Here is a 5,955-nt window from a genome sequence, read left to right on the forward strand (position 1 = left end):
TCCAAAGCTGTTTGACTTGCTTCCAGTTCCTTCCAAACAGAGCCCAGCGAGAAACTGCCATTGATTTTTTTTAGAGTGAGTTGTGGAGACGGATCAATGCCAGGAAGAATAAAAACTGATTTCACCTTGAAGAATTCAGAAAGTGTTAGTTCTGAAATTAATAGACTTATAAACATTCCTAACACCCATAGGCATTTTTCTTACTAATATGCTACTCATTGTATAAAGTCAACTCTTTAAGAGTAATGGGAATACTTCTTTTTCCAGCCAAAGCTTAAGAGTAAAGTTCCTGCTTACTCTTTCTGAAATTCTTACAGTTATCTATCCCAGCTGCTTTGCTTGATTCTGTTTCTGCTGTTGATTTACCTTTGGGCTCAATATTAACATGTATAATAGGGTTTTGGCTTTTCTTTTGTCCCAGGCACTCTAGCATAAAACACTAGCATAGGACATTTATGGGATAGGTGTTAGTTCACCCTTATCTAAAAGTCTGGAGACTTTTAGATTTAAAGAAATCACAAGCCCAGCTTCATGAGGCTATTAAATGGTAGGTCTGTATTTGCTTAAATTTAAGTCTTACTTACTATTTATTTATAGGAAGTAGGATTTATTGGTGGGCAGAAAGAGGAGGGGGCACAGTGGAAAGTCTCATGAATGTAGCATCTGCCACTGGTCCAGGTGGCCACAGTTGAGGATGTATTAGGGCGGTGCAAAAGAAATTACTTTTAATGGCAAAACCCACAATTACATTTGACCCTACAGCCATCTGGGATGAGCTGCTTCTCAGCCACCATGCCTTCAAATTCATCTGACTTGAACTTGGTAAAGCCCTACTTCTTTGAGATGTGAATCATCTGCTGGTGAGGCAACTTGAACTTGGCCCTGTATAAGGCCTCAGTCACATGCTCCTTCTTCTGCAGTTTGGAGTGAATGGACATGTGAATTGGCTCATGTGAACCCTGGCCACAGTGCCCTGAGGCTTTCCAAAGGCATCTTCCATACCCATCTGGAGCCTGTCAGCTCTAGCACAGGACAACATCTTACTGTTCTGCATGACTTGGAAGGGGTAGAACCACACTTGGATATGAAAGCCAATTTTGCTGCAAGTTTTTATCATGTATCTGTTGGCCCAAATGTGGGCATCCTCCAGGGCTTCAGAGAAGAACTGCTCATATTCATCTGACACCATGTGGCCTCAGAGTGGAAACTCATCCATTTTTGCTTTCTTCTGTCCCAGGTCAAAAATGCGTATCTTGGCATCAGGGAAACCTCTGCAGAAGCCAGACTTTGGGTATGTTTTGTTTTTACAATATCAGTAATACCTAGTGGAGTGTTCCATGGAGATACCAGAATTTTAAGTGGCATGCCAAATGAAAAGTGAGGAAGTCTTATTTAATGTACACTTTTTAATTTTATTTGTGGCATCAATATATTTTATACACTTGAATTTACATATTGTATAAAATAAGCCTTTTTGGGTATCATCTCTTTCTACCAATCTGCCAAATAGCAGAGGTATAGGTTGATTCAGTTAAGAATAGAATAACCTTGGTTAATAGGTGGTTGGTGGTATCATAGATTTGTATATTTCTCATGATGCCAGTATTTCTCTATTTTTTATTAACTACAATAATTAGAAAATACAGATTTTTGAGAAAATCCTAATTACTCTATGGATAAAGCTTGAAATAGAATCCTCTAAATAATGTAAACATAAACAAATTATTTTAAGTCCATTATTTAAGCAAGAATATCTCCTTTTAAAAATCATTAGTTTTCATTATTATTTTTCGAGAGAGGATTTTGTTCTGTTGCCCAGGCTGGAGTCAGTGGTGCTATCATAGCTCACTGTAACCTCAAACTCCTGGATTTAAGAAATCCTCCTGCCCCAGCCTCCTGAGTAACTAGGACTGCAACAGGTGGACTGATGCATTCCTTTTGCCTGGCTTCCCAAAGTGCTGGGATTGCAGACATGAGCCACCTTACCCAGCCCGCTTTTTAAAAATTGATTTTATCTTTAGAGTAGTTTTAGGTTTACAGCAAAATTGAGCAGAAGTTACAGAAATTTTCTGTATAACTCCTGCCTTGACACATAAGCAGTCTTTTCCATTACAGCATCAACATCCCCCATCAGAGTGGCACATTTATTACAACTGATAAACCTACACTGACACATCTTTGTTACCAAACCATAATTTATATTAATTAGGGTTAACTCAGTGTTGTACATTCTATGGGTTTGGGAAAATGTATAAGGAGAGGAATTCACCATTATAATATTATACAGAGTAATTTCACTGCCCTAAAAATGTTCTGTGTTCCACCTATTCATTCCTTCCACCCGCCTAGCCACTGGCAACCACTAATCTTTTTACTATCTTTGTAGTCTTGCCTTTTCCAAAATGTCACATAGTTGGAATCATAGAGTATGTAGCCTTTTCCTATTGGCTTCTTTTACTTAGCAGTATGCATTCATTTCTTTCATGCCTTTTCATGGCTTGATAACTCATTTTCTTTCAGTGTTGAATCACATTCCATTGTCTTTATGGGCCACAATTTACTTATCCTTTAATCTACTGAAAGATATCTTGGTTGCTTCCATGTTTTAGCAACTATGAAAAAAGCTGTTGGAAATGTTCATGTGTAGGTTTTTGTGTGGACATATGTTTTCAACTCTTTTGAGTAAATATTTCTAAGTATTGAGAAATTATTGCATAATTTCTTAATAATTAGCAAGGAGCATGATTGCAGGGTCATATGGTAAGAGTATATTTAGTTTTGTAAGAAGCTGCCAAACTGTCTTCCAAAGTGGCTGTACCATTTGCATTCCCACCAGCAGTAAATGAGCGTTCTTACTGCTCCACATCCTCACCAGCATTTGGTGGTGTCAGTTTTCTGGATTTTGGTCTTTCTAATAGATATCTCATTGGTTATTTAATTTGCAGTTTTCTGATGACATATGATGTAGAGCATCTTTTAATGTGCTTATATGTCATCTGTATATTTTCTTTGGTGAGGTGGGTGTCTGTTCAGATCTTGTGCCCTTTTCTGTTTGTTTGTTTTTTTCTGTCTCTCTCTCTCTCTCTCTCTCTCTCTCTCTCTCTCTCTATATATATATATATATATATATATATATATATATATTTATTTATTTATTTATTTATATTTAAGTTCCAGGACACATGTGCAGAACGTGCAGGTTTGGTATGTAGGTATATGTGTACCATGGTGGTTTGCTGCACCTATTGACCCATTATCTAAGTTCCTCCCGTTTCCCTCCAGCCCCCAACAGGCCCAAGTATGTGTCATTCCCTTCCCTGTGTCCATGTGTTCTCATTGTTCAACTCCCACTTATAAGTGAGAATATGCAGTGTTTGGTTTTCTGTTCCTGTGTTAGTTTCCTGAGGATGATGGCTTCCAGCTCCTTCCATATCCCTGCGAAGAACATGATCTCATTCCTTTTTATGGCTGCATAGTATTCCATGGGGTACATGTACCACATTTTCTTTATCCAGTCTATCATTGATGGGCATTGGGGTTGGTTCCATGTCTTTGCTATTGTAAATAGTGCTGCAATAAACATATGTGTGCATGTGACTTTATAGTAGAATGATTTATATTCCTTTGGGTATATGCCCAGTAATGAGATTGCTGGGTCAAATGGTATTTCTGGTTCTAGATCCTCGAGGAATCACCACACTGTCTTCCACAATGGTTGAACTGATTTACATTCCCACCAGCAGTGTAAAAGCATTCCTATTTCTCCACAGCCTTGCCAGCATCTATTGTTTCCTGACTTTTTAATAAGCGCTATTCTGACTGGCATGAGGTGGTGTCTCATTGCGGTTTTGATTTGCATTTCTCTGATGATCAGTGGTGTTGAGCTTTTTTTTCATGTGTTTGTTGGCTACATAAATGTCTTCTTTTGCGAAGTGTCTGTTCATATACTTTGCCTGCTTTTCAATGGGTTTGTTTATTTTTTTCTTGTAAATTTAAGTTCCTCATAGATTCTGGATATTAGACCTCTGTCAGATGGGTAGATTGCAAAAATTTTCTCCCATTCTGTAGGTTGCCTGTTCACTCTGATGACAGTTTCTTTGGCTGTACAGAAGCTCTTTAGTTTAATGAGATCCCATCAATCTGGCTTTTGTTGCAGTTGCTTTTGGCATTTTCATCATGAAGTCTCTGCCCATGCCTACATCCTGAATGGTATTGCCTAGGTTTTCTTCTAGACCAGTGGAACAGAACAGAGACTTCAGAAATATCCTCACACTTCTACAACGATCTGATCTTGAACAAATCTCACAAAAACAATCAATGGACAAAGGATTTTATATTCAACAAATGGTGCTGGGAAAACTGGCTAGCTATATGCAGAAAACTGAAACTGGACCCCTTTCTTATGCCTTATACAAAAATTAACTCAAGATGAATTAAAGACTTAAATGTAAAACCCAATTATAAAACTTTTGCCCGTTTCTTAAGCAGGTTCTTTGTTTTCTTATTGTTGAGTTTAAGTGTTCTTGGATATTTTGGATAACAGTCCTTTATCAGATATATCTTCTGAAAATATTTTCTCCCAGTCTGTAGCTTGTTTTTTCATTCTCTTGACAGTGTATATTTCATAGAACATAAATTTTTAATTTTACTAAAATTTAACTTTTTCATGGATCATGGCTTTGGTGTTGTGTCTAAAAAGTCATCTCCATACCCAAAGTTATCTACATTTTCTCCTATATTATCATCTAGGGGTTTTATAGGTTTACATTTGTTGAAAAAAAAAACTATCTTTGCTATGTCGTTGGCAAAGATCAGTTGATTGTGTTTATATGGGTCTATTTCTGTGTTTTCTACTTTGCTCCATTGGTCTATTTGTCTATTCTTTAGCCAATATCACACTGTCTTTATTACTAGAACTTCATAATAAGTTTTGAAGTTGGGTAGTGTCAATTCACTAGGTTTGTTCTTCTCCTTCAATAGTGTGCTAGCTAATCTGGGTCTTTTGCCTCTCCATATAAATTTTAGAACCAGTTTGTCAATATCCCCAAAATAACTGCTGGGATTTTGATCGAGATTGCATTGAATCTATAAATAAAGTTGGGAAGAATTGACATTTTGACAATACTGAGTCTTCATACCCATGAACATGGACTATCTCTCTATTCATTTAGTTCAGTTTTCTGCATGTAGATCTTGTATGTATTTTGTTAGATTTATACCTAAGTATTTTACTTTTGTGCCTACTAATGTAAATAGTATTGTATTTTGAATTTAAAATCCCACTTGTTCATTGCGGGTATACATAAAAGTGATTGACTTTTGTATATTAACTTTGTATCCTACAACCTATTTTAATTGTTTGTTATTTCCAGGAGTTTTTCTGGTCAATTCTTTTAGATTTTCTACATAGACAATAATGTCATGTGTGAACAAAGACAGTTTTATTTTTTTCCCCAATCTGTATACCTTTTATTTTCTTTCCTTTTCTATTTCATTAACTATCACTTTTAGTACAGTGTTGAAAGGAGTAATGAGAGGAAACATCCTTGCCTTTTTCCTGATCTTCTGGGAAAGATTCTAGTTTCTTACCATTAAGTATGACGTTAGCTGTATATTTTTTGTAGATACTCTGTATCAGTTTAAGGAAGTTCCCCTCTGTTCCTAGTTTAATGAGAGTTTTTTTTTTCTTTTTTATTATACAAGTCATGAATGGGTGTTGAAAATATTATTTTAACAATTCTCTTTTCTCAAGACTTCGGTAGAAATGTTCAGACCTTAGCAACTAAAGTGTAGTCCACAAACCACCACCATCAGCATCACCTGGAAGCCCATGAAAAAATGCAGAATCTTAAGCTTCACCTCAGACCTACTTAATCAGACCTGCATTTTAATAAAATGCTGCAGGTGATTAATATGCGTATTACAGTATGAGGGGCACTGGCCTTGGTCATTTTC

General features: G+C 36.5%; 1 pseudogene; it reads right to left on the bottom strand.

Annotated features, from left to right (window-relative positions):
- Nucleotides 1-648: 648 nt before the first annotated feature.
- LOC100612978 (large ribosomal subunit protein uL16-like) lies at nt 649-1,306 on the bottom strand (annotated as a pseudogene).
- Between the last annotated feature and the right edge of the window lie 4,649 nt (nt 1,307-5,955).

This window comes from Pan troglodytes, chromosome 5 (assembly GCF_028858775.2).
Source record: "Pan troglodytes isolate AG18354 chromosome 5, NHGRI_mPanTro3-v2.0_pri, whole genome shotgun sequence".
NCBI classification, from domain to species: Eukaryota; Metazoa; Chordata; class Mammalia; order Primates; family Hominidae; genus Pan; species Pan troglodytes.